The sequence below is a fragment of the Pristiophorus japonicus genome, chromosome 7 (assembly GCF_044704955.1).
Source record: "Pristiophorus japonicus isolate sPriJap1 chromosome 7, sPriJap1.hap1, whole genome shotgun sequence".
Taxonomy (NCBI): Eukaryota; Metazoa; Chordata; class Chondrichthyes; family Pristiophoridae; genus Pristiophorus; species Pristiophorus japonicus.
Window position 1 is genome coordinate 97791829 of NC_091983.1, and position 14477 is coordinate 97806305.

Genomic DNA, 14477 nt, shown 5'->3' on the forward strand with positions numbered 1-14477 from the left:
CGTCGTCCCACCCCTGACTTTTCACCCACACCCCTGCCCCCACCACCCCGGTTGGAGCCCAGCGCAAGGTGTTGTAGGCTGTGTAAATGAGGGCAGGATAATGGGATGATCTGCTACATTTCCTGTCATCCTGCCCCAACCAGGACATGCTTAGGAGACACAGAATAAGGACAGATGTGCCCAAGGTTCGTGGTGATGAATTAAATATGATGGTGCTACATTCAAAATTTATTGATATGAGATTTTATTGCACTGACCTCTGTACAACACTGCAGAATATGTTCAATCATCACCATAATGCCTCCACTTGAGGTGGATTAAAACCTTCTTTGGGTGCTACATGTCTGGAACCTTTTGGGACTGAAACGCTTGAGGTCTCCAGCAGTTACTGTCCTGAGAGGGACCAGCTGCAGGTTGTATTTCCAAATCTGATGACAACACAAGCCGGCTGCAAACCAGCATGCCCCGACATTGTGGGGGACCAAACAGATTGTCTTACAGGAACTGAATTCCTTGAGATAGCTACATCCTGTGAAGCCAGACTCTGGCAGGTTGCTGGTGTTGGGTGCATTCTCTGATGGGCCAATGATTGTCTGATGAGCATACCCAGTCAGAGCTATGCTATCTATGCCAGACTGAATGTGGGTATCCAGGGCCTCATGGCAGAATTGTGAGCTTCCTTGAGGAAACAGATTTTACTGCAAAAATCTCGTTAACAGTCACCTCCAGGGAATGCTGCAGTGGTGAGAAACCTTCCCTGATCATGCTTCGCAGGCTGGTGACAGGCTCCTGCTGCAGGCCAGCTAGATAAAGCACATTTTGGGAGACATCCTGCTGGTTCCCTTCGTAATTAATATTACAGTTGTCTCATTTCATGGTCTGTGTGCTTAATCATGGCTGCATTAGACTCAGGGAGCAGAATTCATTCATCCTTACACAAACCTGGTTCTGCATCCTGCCCATTTTCTCCATCTCCTTCACCTTCAGCTGTTAATTGTCTCACTATGCTGAGTGACTCTTCCTCATGGTGGGGGTGGGGGGGGGGGAAGGTGGTTTCGCTCCCATTTAACTCCCGGTGAATCCCCCCGGGGTCAGCGGCAAGATCAATGGGTGGGTGGAAGTGTGAGTCCATTGCACTTTCAGCAACTCAAACCTGAATCAGAATATCCAAGCCCAGTTGACACAGAAGTGATGCAACGTTACCTCCTCCAGGGAGTCTTGATCCTCACACTCTGATGCCAGGTCAGGATTCTAGCTGCATTTCCATTCTAAATGCAGCTCTGGTGTGATGTAAAACCACTTTTTATACCAAGTCAGGGCTGACGTTTGGACAATTTCAATCTTATGATATGAGTGATATCATAGATCCAATAGAAGATATTGTCCCACACATGTTAAATTAATTTACCTTTTTAATAACATGAACAGATGTCTATGCCAGTTAAGCACATAGGATAAGGGTTCAGTGGGGTCTAATTTGAGGTTTATGCGGTCAATAGGGGAAGCACGCTGGTCGGATGCCCGTTTTGGCGGCAAAGTGGTCCCCTATGATTTTTGAGGCTTCGGGCATCCCGACACATCCCATCAGGTTTGGCAAAGGAAAATGGGTTGGAGTTGCTGCCGAGAAGGTAAGCTACGGAGGGTGGAAGTCCCAAGGTTTCAGTGGCCCTGATCATTTTTATGGGCCCTGGAGGTGCACTCCTGCTCTTCCAAGGCCCACAAAAGTAATTCAAGAATGACCTCTGCTGGGCCTCTTCTGTTCCTTGCCCCATGGAAGTAATCTTGACCAGTTCCTAGCTAAAATGTTAATTTTCCCAGTTACTTCATAGGATCTCAATTTCCATATTAAATAGGGTCTGAATCAGGCAATCGTTTTGGAGATCCAGTGGTTGATCCCATTTGAAATGGTGCCATTCACATTGGTGGTGTTAACAGGGCAATAAGGCTAGCGACCCCATTTGGAAGCCATCGCTGCCCCATTAATGCCAGGTAAAGCCATTCAAAATCGACCCAATGTGCAGTACTTTAATTGCAAAACCAAATTCAAATAAAAACCAATGCACTCATATACAGTGGCAGGTTTTATCTCAATGTATTCTTCCTGTGTCTCTTTAACAAGATGGTAAAATTAGATCATATCATGTTTAACAATGGCCTTCCCCAATGTAGACTGGCATGGCCCTACACGTGGGTGGCAGTTTCTGGGTGCTGGAAGGAAGAGTAAAAATGATACAGTTGGCATCAATCATTTTATTACGGTAGTGCCCGGCACAGTAGGCATTCAGTCCATTGAGCACCTCAAAGTTACATAAAAAACAAATAACATTTCAAGTACAGGGTATATAAATTAACAGAAACAAATCCCCCCTCACTTTCAATCAGTGCAGCCACAGACATGTATTTGGACTGGTCGATACCCAACTCCTGCTTATACTGAATCATTTTCTCCAGTGATAAGGCCACATCAGGAAACACAGCTGGGGGAGGAAGGAAATGGTGTTCGGACCAAGTCAAAAAGAATCCAAGGGCTTCAGGAAGTTCAGTTTGATAGGAACTGATGGAAGTTGTACTTTTTATTTTTTGCTTGCTTGTTGCTTACATATTCAACTAGAATGAGAGAATACAATCATGGCAAATTGCACACAGATCCAGACCTGTGCGTCTCAGGAGGCATTATTGTAATTTCAGTTCAATATTTTCAATCTTTTCATCGGCTTTCTGAGAAATCTGCAGCTGCTTCCATTTTTAATTTAACAAGTGCAGCAGCAATGGTTGTAATTGTGAAGCTTATTTAAAAACCACTGATCATGTATCCTATTTGACTTCGCTGAACATAAAAAATAAGCCTTGTTTGCAGCTGTGTTGCAATGATAAGCATTACACAACTTAAGTAGATATGAACTCAGTCAAAAACTCTGCATTGTGAATATTAAAACAGATGGGTAGTTTGCCCATTATTGTAAGTGATTTTCAATTTTGTGACCTGCAAGAGCCTCTGCCTCTGATAGGAGATATTCTCCAAGTGACTTACTTACCGATTTTCCTCCTTCCCCATGAGAAATCACCTGGCTTCTGCTTGGTGCATCACGGGTATGAACCTATGTGAACACAGAATTGTTTTCATTTTTTAATTAATAACCCCTTAATTAAATCAATCAGAAGTGCTTTGAGAACCAATTTGATATATTTTTGCTCCAACTGTGGCATACCGTATTCTTGAAAGTCAAAAAGAAAACAAACCGTGCATGTTAATATAAATCAATTGCAAGACAGAAAGACAATTAGAATATGGGAGTAGATTTTCCAATCAGGCTGGTCTAACTTTTAGGCATAAATCAGGTGAACCTGATTTGAAAATTGGGCGGCAATTCATAATGTTGGATCTGCACCCAGTTTATAGGGTGTGGCTGCATCTGTGCGTGCAGGATGTCCTTTCATGATTTAGCTTCACGTGAAGTGAGTGTCCAAGGGCCCGAATTTGGTCAACTTACCGCCGGCTGGCGGTTTCCCTGTTTTCTGGGCAATCTGCCCTCTGAGCGAGTTTGGTGAGATCCTCACACCGGCGGGAAGAGAAGACCGCTGGGAAGCATCCACTGGCGTACAACGCCGAAAAAAGTTCTCCCGTCTGCTCCCTCCCCAGTTTGGTCCGGGCAGTCCTCCGCTCCAGCAGCAGAAGAGACCGCGTGTGGAGGCAGGTCTTACCTGAACGGTAAGTATGAAGACCTGCAAGAAAAGGTTAGTGCACTTGTTTTCTTCATTTCTTTTGCAGCAATTTTGTTGTATAGGGACATCTGAAGGAATCGTAATTTTTTTTTCATTTGTTGAAAATTTTAATTTTTTCCCATTCCCCCCTCCCTGGGCCCAACTCTATCCTGGGCGTAACTTTGCCGAGGATCACATTTGCCGACCAGAATCCGACCAACCACCCGCTGCTGCCCAGAATCGGCGTGTAAGGCCCATTTTTTCCGCCGGGCCTTTTTTTTCCCATTTTCCCACCAAACTTCTGCCCAAAGTACCATCAGGATCTTAGGGGTCCTTTCGACGTTACATGGGCGGTGTTATGTATGCAACACCTTGTAACCAGCATTCTACCGCCACCAGAGGACGCATCTGTTGGAGTCCCAAGGGATTCCAGCATCCCGTGGGAGCACTGCATATAAGCTGGCCTCCCATGCTGTGCGAGCACTCTGGAGTCAGAATAAAGAGATTAAGGTCACACTTACTCAAGTCTACAGTACACAGTCACATTGCTTTATTTGAGACATAACAACTGGCGACGAGTAATAGATAATGAACTATCATGCGAAAATGCAGAGAACTACTGGTATCCTGGAGAAAATCTTAGAAGGTAACAATTGAGAAGCCTTCGTGGAGTGACTCGACCAATACTTCGTGGCCAATGAGCTAGAAGGGAATGAGAACACTGCCAAATGAAGGGCGATCCTCCTCACTGTCTGCGGGGCAATAACCTATGGCCTCATGAAGAATCTTCTTGCTGCGGTGAAACCAACAACCAAATCGTAGGAAGAACTGTGTACACTGGTCCGGGAGCACCTAAATCCGAAGGAGAGCGTTCTGATGGCAAGATATCAATTTTATACATGTCAACGGTCTGAAGGCCAGGAAGTGGCAAGCTATGTCACTGAACTAAGGCGTCTTGCAGGACATTGCGAATTTGGTGGATTCCTGGAGCAAATGCTAAGAGATTTTTTTGTGCTTGGCACTGGCCATGAGGTTCTCCTTCGCAAACTATTGACTGTTGAAACACCAAACCTGAGCAGAGCCATAACGATAGCCCGGGCATTTATGTCCACCAGCGATAACACTTAACAAATTTCGCAGCATAAAGATGCATCGACAAGTACTGTACACAAAGTAACGTCGTTTTCAGGCAGGAATGCATATGACAGAATGTACATGCCTGCAGCTGCACAACTTCAGATGACTCAGAGTCCGCCATCAAGTGTGAATGTGAGGCAATTAACACCTTGTTGGCGCTGTGGAGGTGATCATCGAGCCCATCAATGCCGCTTCAAACACGATGCGTTCAAAGGCTGGGGAACAATGGGACACCTCCAGCAAATGTGCAGACGAGCTGCAAACCCTGCGAACCACTACATTGCAGAGGAAGACCAATCCATGGCGGATCAAACTGAACTAGACACTCGAACGAGGAGGCAGAAGTGTACAGGGTACACACCTTCACAACGAAATGTCCACCGATCATGTTAAAAGTCGAACTGAACGGAATTCCAGTATCCATGGAATTGGACACGGGTGCGAGTCAGTCTATCATGAGCAAAAAGGGCTTTGAGAGGCTGTGGTGCAACAAGGCACAAAGGCACAAGCTGAGCCCTATTCATACCAAGCTGAGAACTTACACTAAAGAGCTGATCCCTGTAATTGGCAGTGCAGCAATAAAAGTCTCCTATAATGGAGCGGTACATGAACTATCACTATGGATTGTACCAGAAGCTGGCTGGGAAAAATCCGCTGGGACTGGGACGACATCCGGGCGCTTTCGTCCATCGACGAAGCCTCATGTGCCCAGGTTTTGAGCAAGTTCCCATCGTTGTTTGAGCCAGGCATCGGAAATTTCTCTTGGGCAAAGGTGCAGATCCACTTGGTTCCCGGTACACGACCCATCCACCACAAGGCACGTGCGGTGCCATACATGATGCAAGAGAAAATGGAGATCGAGCTGGACAGGCTGCAACGAGAGGGCATTATTGTGTTTCTAACACAGATGAGGCTGCACACAGGGAGGTTAAAGTAACAGTGACCTCAGTCTTTAATAAGACACTCCAGAGTGAGGAACAGGCCTTAGGGGCCGGCTTATATACAGTGCTCCCAAGGGTTGCTGGGATCCCTTGGGACTTCAGGGGATGAGCTCCCTGGTGGTGGAACATGGAAGTGCATGCTTTACAGATACACAACAGACATCATCGCACCGGTTGAGTTCAATGAGTGGGCCAGTCCGATTGTTCCGGTTCTCAAGGGCGATGGCATGGTCAGAATTTGTGGGGACTATAAAGTAACGATTAACCGTTTTTCACTGCAGGACCAGTACCCGCTACCCAAGGCAGACGACCTATTTGCGATGCTAGCAGGTTCACCAAGTTGGACCTGACCTTGGCCTACATGACGCAGGAGCTGGCGGAATCTTCGAAAGGCCTCACTTGCATCAACACGCACACAGGTCTGTTCATCTACAATAGATGCCTGTTTGGGATTCGATCGGCCGCAGCTATTTTTCAAAGGAACATGGAGAGTCTGCTAAAGTCGGTTCCGCGCACCGTGGTTTCCCAGGATGAAATATTGATCACAGGTCGGGACACCATCGAACACTTGTAGAACCTGGAAGAGGTTCTAAGTCGGCTAGATCGTGTAAGACTCAGGTTGAAATGTTCGAAGTGTGTTTTCCTGGCACCAGAGGTCGAGTTCTTAGGGAGAAGAATCGCGGCAGACGGCATCAGATCCACCGACGCCAAGGGAGGCCATCAAGAACGCGCGAGACCACAGAACGTGACGGAGCTGCGGTTGTTCCTGGGACGCCTCAATTATTTTGGTAATTTCCTATCCGGGTTAAGCACCTTGCTAAAACCTCTACATGTGTTGCTACGCAAGGGAGATGACTGGGTATGGGGGAAATCACAAGAGACTGCTTTTGAGAAAGCCAGAAATCTGTTATGTTCCAATAAACTGCTTCTTCTGTATGACCCACGTCAACGTTTAGTGCTAGCTTGCGATGCGTCTTCGTACGGGGTTGGGTGTGTGTTACAACAAGCTAATGAATCGGGAACATTGCAACCGGTCGCTTATTCGTCCAGGAGTTTGTCCAAGGCCAAAAGGGTCTACAGTATGATTGAAAAAGAAGCTCTGGCATGTGTTTACGGGGTGAAAAAAATGCACCAATATCTGTTTGGGCTTAAGTTTGAGTTAGAAACTGACCATAAGCCGCTTATATCGCTATTCTCAGAGAGCAAATGTATTAATACCAATGTCTCTGCTCGCATCCAAAGATGAGTGCTCACGCTGTCTGCATATAATTATGTAATTCGCCACAGGCCAGGCACAGAGAACTGCGCTGATGCTCTCAGTCGGCTACCATTGCCCACCACCGGGGTGGAAATGGTACAGCCTGCAGACTTGCTCTTGGTGATCGATGCATTGAAAACGAGAAGTCACCCATTACGGCTCGCCAGATCAGGATCTGGATCAGCCAGGATCCTTTACTGTCCCTTGTAAAAAAAACTGTGTCCTCCATGGGAGCTGGTCCAGCATCCCAGCAGAGATGTATGAAGAGATCAAGTTGTTCCAGCAGCGCAAAGACGAAATGTCCATACAGGTGGACTGTCTTTTGTGGGGTAATCGCGTAGTTTTGCCTAAGAGAGGCAGGGAAACATTCATTTGCGACCTACACAGTACCCACCCAGACATAGTAATGATGACAGCTATAGCAAGATCCCATGTATGGTGGCCCAGCATCGACTCAGATTTGGAGTCTTACGTGCGCCAATGCAACACTTGCTCTCAACTGAGCAATGCAGCCAGGGAGGCACTGTTAAGTTTGTGGTCATGGCCATCCAAACCATGATCTAGGATCCACCTTGACTTCGCTGGCCCATTTCTAGGCAAAATGTTCTTGGTTGTTGTGGATGCTTATTTAAAGTGGATTGAGTGTCTAATAATGTATGTAAGCACGTCCACTGCCACCATCGAAAGCCTACGAGCCATGTTTGCCACGCATGGCCTGCATGATGTCCTTGTCAGCGATAATGGGCCGCGCTTCACCAGCGCTGAATTCAAGGAATTCATGACCCACAATGGGATCAAGCACGTCACATCTGCCCCGTTCAAGCCCGCATCTAACGGTCAGGCAGAATACTCAGTCCAAATCATCAAGCAAAGCTTGAAACGCGTGTCGGAAGGCTCCCTGCAGACCTGCCTGTCCCGAGTCCTGCTCAGCTACCGCACAAGACCCCACTCACTCACCGGGGTTCCCCCTGCCGAACTGCTCATGAAAAGGGTACTCAAAAAAAGGCTCTCTCTAGTCTACTCTGATCTCCATGATCATGTCGAGGGCAGGCGGCATCAACAAAGCATGTACCGTGATCACGCAAATTTGTCACGCGATATTGAAGTCAATGACCCTGTATTTGTACTCAACTATGGACATGGTCCCAAATGGCTTGCTGGCACTGTCGTAGCCAAAGAAGGGAGTTGGGTGTTTGAGGTCAAACTTGCAAATGGACTAACTTGCAGAAAGCATTTAGACTAAACTAAACTGCGATTCACAGACAGCCACGAGCAACCTGAAGAGGACACCACCAACTTCGACCCTCCAATACACACACAAGTGGCAACCGACATTATGGTTGACCACGAAGCTGAACTCATCATCCCCAGCAGTCCAGCAAGGCCAGCTGCGCAGCAGCCCAGCGAAGGCCCAACCAACTCACCTGCACCTGTGTTTGTACCAAGATGATCAACTAGGGAGCGGAAAGCCCCAGATCGCCTCACCCTGTAAATAAGTGTACTATTGACTTTGGGGGGGGAGTGATGTTATGTATGCAACACCTTGTAACCAGCATTCTACCGCCACCAGAGGGCGCATGTGTTGGAGTCCCAAGGGATCTTGGGTGCACTGCATATAAGCAGGCCTCTCATGCTGTGCCGGCACTCTGGAGTCAGAATAAAGAGACTAAGGTCACACTTACTCAAGTCTACAGTACTCACTCACATTGCTTTATTTGAGACATAACAGGCGGAACTTAGGTTTCACTAAGCTCGGGCCCCAAGGATACTAGGTAGTGGTAAGTATACAGAATTTTATTTAAAAGGCACGATTATGTTAAGTAAATATATCTCAGCTATTTTTAATCGTTTTACTTTATTTAAGAAAAAATTGTTGCTGACACTTAAGGCCCGATTTTAACTCAGGGCACAAGTTGGGCAGGCGGCCATGCCACTGATGTCACCAGCGTGCTCCCGAGCAATCTGAACTCCTTGGTTTCATTTCCATTTGAATGTCGGGCTTCCCTCCCAATCATGTTTGGAATGGGATAGCCTGCCCACCTGCCACGCGCAATATCCAATGCGACTCCTGAGGCCTATTTAAAGCGAGGATGCATATCTTAAAGCAAAATTGCACCTCTTGAAGACAGATCTTGTTCTGATACTCATTGCATTTTAATGAGGTCCCAGTTTGTGGCGGGCTCCTTTTCTGTGACTTAATACAGCGCAGTTGAAATGACGGCGAACGGTAACACAACGGGAAGAGCCCGCCCACCATTAAAACCACCCACCCACCTGCCCTGTTCTCACCCAGCAGGCAAGGTTTACACCAGGCTTTTAGGTTCTCATGAAGACTTGTAACAATTGTGCTGCTTCTTTACCACGAGCATCATTAAAGAAAGACTCTGTATTTATTTAGCATCTTTCAAATCCGCAGGATATTCATATTGGCCTAGTGACCTTCTGATTTTCTTCTTATGACTGAACTTAAAAGGGCGTTAAGAGCCAACATAAAGAACATTAATGAACAGTTGTTTTCTTTATTATGGAAATCCAGAAGCTAGCCCACAAATGATCAGGTTTATTCCATTCAATTTGAACTCATGACTTCTAGGTTGCTCATCCAGAGTTACAACCACTGGACTACCGTAACCGCTGTAATGCCCTGTATCCCGGGGAAACAAGCAATGGGTAAACCTGCAGTTGTTTCTGTTGTTGCTGAAACCGAGTTCTTGGTTGTTCTTGGCAGGCCCACGTAAGTGACTGAAAACTTTGTTTTAATGGTTCATTGTAGACGAGGAGACGCACTCCTGCTCCTCTTGGTCCCACAACACTTCCTTGGGCCTCTGCTGCCCTGGATTTCCCCCTCCTCCGATCATAAACTTTCCACTCCCCACTCCCCCACCCCACCCCATATCCTTAATTTCCTTACCAGGAACCATTTCTCTGGGTCCCTGGCAGTGGTCTGATCCCCCCACCCCCAACAATTTTGGATTTCGACCGCCGATGGTGACGTCATTCCAACCAACTTCAGGTGGGAGTAATGTAAACAAGTTGGGGCATGTAAATGAGGGTGGGGTTAAAACCTCCCAGGCCCTGCTCCCAGGGGCGGACCATAAAGCGCCTGCTTCGGCTCCACATTTCTGATTGCTGCCCGGGTTAAAATCGCCCCTTGCTTCTTTGAGGTCCAAGTTATTATCACTTTGTGGTAAATCTGTGGCCGGGACAGCTTGTTCTACAAATGGTGCACTTCCTATACTCTTTGCGAGCCAGACTGCTCATCTCCTTGAACAATTACTGCACTAATAGATAATTAGCAATGGCCACTGCAACCCTGATGTAGTGATGAAACTCTCTTGTTGTCCTTCAAGTGACTAATTCACAGGTTTCAATGTAAGTTGAGACCTCAATTTAATTTTTATCCCTATCGGTCCTCCATGAAAATTTGCATAGTTTCTCATGGGAGGAGGGGGTAATGCTGACTTTTGGTGATAGTGTAAAGTGTGTGGTATTGGCTCAGCCACCCTTTAAACATTTCTCCCAAGTTTTGTTTCCATGGAGTGGCCAAGCTGATATCATACGTTAGAGACTAGCAGCAACATTCAAAATGACCCCATAAGTTTTTAACAAGTACATTTTTTGAATAATTTTTATTAACATTTTTATATGAGAGCAAGACTAGAGTAGCAGTAAAAAGAGAAGATAAGACCGTTTTTGTACTGGTCGTGCTCACATTTACTTTTACAGCAAACTAAAAACCTAGAGGAAAATATGGCCTGTGATTAAGAACATGAGAAATAAGAGCAGGAGTAGGCCATACGGCCCCTCAAGCCTGCTCCATCATTCAATAAGATCATGGCTGATCTTCGATCGCAACTCACCTTCCTGCCCCATCCCCATATCCGTTGATTTCCTTAAAGTCCAAAAATGTATCTATCTCAGCCTTGAATAAACTCAATGATTCAGCATCCACAGCCCTCTGGGATAGATAATTCCAAAGATTCATAACCCTCTGTGAAGAAATTTCTTCTCATCTCAGTCCTAAATGGCTGATCCCTTATGCTGAGACTATGCCCTCTAGTTCTAGACTCTCCAGCCAGGGGAAACATCATCTCAGCATCTACCCTGTCAAGCCTTCTCAGAATCTTATATGTCTCAATGAGATTACCTCTCATTCTTCTAAATTCCAGAGAGTATGGGCTCAATTTTCCCTGGTCATTTGCGGCGTTTTTCTGGCGCGCCGTTTTTTCTGGCGTATTTATTTTTTCCAAGTTTCCCCCTGCAACCTGCGCCGGCGTAACTGACTTAGTTACGATTTTGCTAGGCCAGTTTTTTTTTTTACAATACGATAATTTAACTTTATCACTCTTTAAGATCACTTAAAAACATGTAAATTTACATAACTTACAAAAAAAATGTAATTTGAGAATAGTTACAACTTAACAATAATAATAACAACAGCAGCAAAGAAAGGCTGCTCCCTTCTCTCATCCCCCTTAATCAAAGACCGCCCACTGCGCTTTGACTTGGACACTCCACCACCCCGGCCCGCAGGAGGCGGCGCAGTGTTTCTGGGCTTGATAACAAGCTTATTCTTTCTAACATCTCGGGTACTGCACACCTCTTGCGGGTGGGGGGGGCGTCAGTGTCAGGCGGCAAGTTGGGGGGCCCAGGCTGCAAGTTGGAGGGCCCATCTTTGGGTTCTTCAGAGACTTTTGTGGGGATTGGAGTGGGAGTGACAGTTGATTCTGTCAATGGGCGCAGGGATGGGCGTGTTCCCTTATTGCAACAGCTAACTCCAACGTGCCGTCCCTCATGGTCAGTGATGTGGTTTGCAGTACCTCTGACATTGCCACCCTCATGGCCACTATTCCTTCACTGATGGTCCAGGATATTGTTTCCATTTCTCGTGAGAGTGTTGTTACTTCTCCCGACAGTCCCACTTCCTCATCACTCACCCCACTGATGGTGTCCAGGAGTGATCGAGTAAGATTAATGCTCTCTGCACTCAATGACATAATTTGAAGCACATCTGTTCGATCCTGCACCTCAGGAGCGTATGGTCAAGCTCTCCTTCCCCTGCTCCCCATGGGCGTGGTTCGTAACCCAACACTAGAAACATAGAAACATAGAAAATAGGTGCAGGAGTAGGCCATTCAGCCCTTCGAGCCTGCACCACCATTCAATATGATCATGGCTGATCATTCACCTTAGTACGCCTTTCTTGCTTTCTCTCCGTACCTCTTGATCCCTTTAGCCGTAAGGGCCATATCTAACTCCCTCTTGAATATATCCAATGAACTGGCATCAACAACTCTCTACAGTAGGGAATTCCACAGGTTAACAACTTTCTGGGTGAAGAAGTTTCTAAATGGCTTACCCCTTATCCTTAGACTGTGTCCTCTTGTTCTGGACTTCTCCAACATCGGGAACATTCTTCCTGCATCTAACCTGTCCCGTCCCATCAGAATCTTATATGTTTCTATGAGATCCCCTCTCATCCTTCTAAACTCCAGTGTATAAAGGCCCAGTTGATCCAGTCTCTCCTCATATGTCAGTCCAGTCATCCCTGGAATCAGTCTGGTGAACCTTCGCTGCACTCCCTCAATAGCAAGAATGTCCTTCCTCAGATTAGGAGACCAAAATTGAACACAATATTCCAGATGAGGCCTCACCAAGGCCCTGTACAACTGCAGTAAGACCTCCATGCTCCTATACTCAAAAACCCTAGTTATGAAGGCCAACATACCATTTGCCTGTGCAATGCTGTATGTGCATGTCAACTTTAAATGACTGATGTACCATGACACCCAGGTCTCGTTGCACCTCCCCTTTTCCTAATCTGCCGCCATTCAGATAATATTCTGCCTTCGTGTTTTTGCCCCCAAAGTGGATAACCTCACATTTATCCACATTATACTGCATCTGCCATGCATTTGCCCACTAACCTAACCTGTCCAAGTCACCCTGCAGCCTCTTAGCATCCTCCTCACAGCTCACACCACCACCCAGTTTAGTGTCATCTACAAACTTGGAAATATTACACTCAATTCCTTCATCTAAATCATTAATGTATATTGTAAATAGCTGGGGTCCCAGCACTGAGCCCTGCAGCACCCCACTAGTCACTGCCTACCATTCTGAAAAGACCCATTTATCCCAACTCTCTGCTTCCTGTCTGCCAACCAGTTCTCTATCCACGTCAGTACATTACCCCCAATACCATGTGCTTTAATTTTGCACATATAAACATAGAAATATAGAAAATAGGTGCAGGAGTAGGCCATTCGGCCCTTCGAGCCGCACCACCATTCAATATGATCATGGCTGATCATTCACCTCAGTACCCATTTCCTGCTTTCTCTCCGTACCCCTTGATCCCTTTAGCCGTAAGGGCCATAGCTAATTCCCTCTTGAATATATCCAATGAACTGGCATCAAAGACGCTCTGCGGCAGGGAATTCCACAGGTTAACAACTCTCTGAGTGAAGAAGTTCCTCCTCATCTCAGTCCTAAATGGCCTACCCCTTATCCTAAGATTGTGACCCCTGGTTCTGGACTTCCCCATCATCAGGAACATTCTTCCCGCATCTAACCTGTCCCGTCCCGTCAGAACCTTATATGTTTCTATGAGATCCCCTCTCATCCTTCTAAACTCCAGAGTATAAAGGCCCAGTTGATCCAGTCTCTCCTTATATGTCAGTCCAGTCATCCCTGGAATCAGTCTGGTGAACCTTCGCTGCACTCCCTCAATAGCAAGAATGTCCTTCCTCAGATTAGGAGACCAAAACTGAACACAATATTCCAGATGAGGCCTCACCAAGGCCCTGTACAATTGCAGTAAAACCTCCCTGCTCCTATACTCAAATCCCCTACCTATGAAGGCCAACATGCCATTTGCCTTCTTCACCGCCTGCTGTACCTGCATGCCAACTTTCAATGATTGATTGAACCATGACACCCACGTCTCATTGCACCTCCCCTTTTCCTAATCTGCCACCATTCAGATAATATTCTGCCTTCGTGTTTTTGCCACCAAAGTGGATAACCCCACATTTATCCACATTATACTGCATCTGCCATGCATTTGCCCACTCACCTAACCTGTCCAAATCACCCTGCAGCCTCTTAGCATCCTCCTCACAGCTCGCACCACCACCCACTTTAGTGTCATCTGCAAACTTGGAGATATTACACTCAATCCCTTCATCCAAATCATTAATGTATAATGTAAAGAGCTGGGGTCCCAGCACTGAGCCCTGCGGCACTCCACTAGTCACTGCCTCCCATTCCAAAAAGGACCCGTTTAGCCCGACTCTCTGCTTCCTGTCTACCAACCAATTCTCTAATCACAACATTACATTACCCTCAATACCATGTGCTTTGATTTTGCACACAATCTCTTATGTGGGACCTTGTCAAAGGCCTTTTGAAAGTCCAAATACACCACATTCACTAGT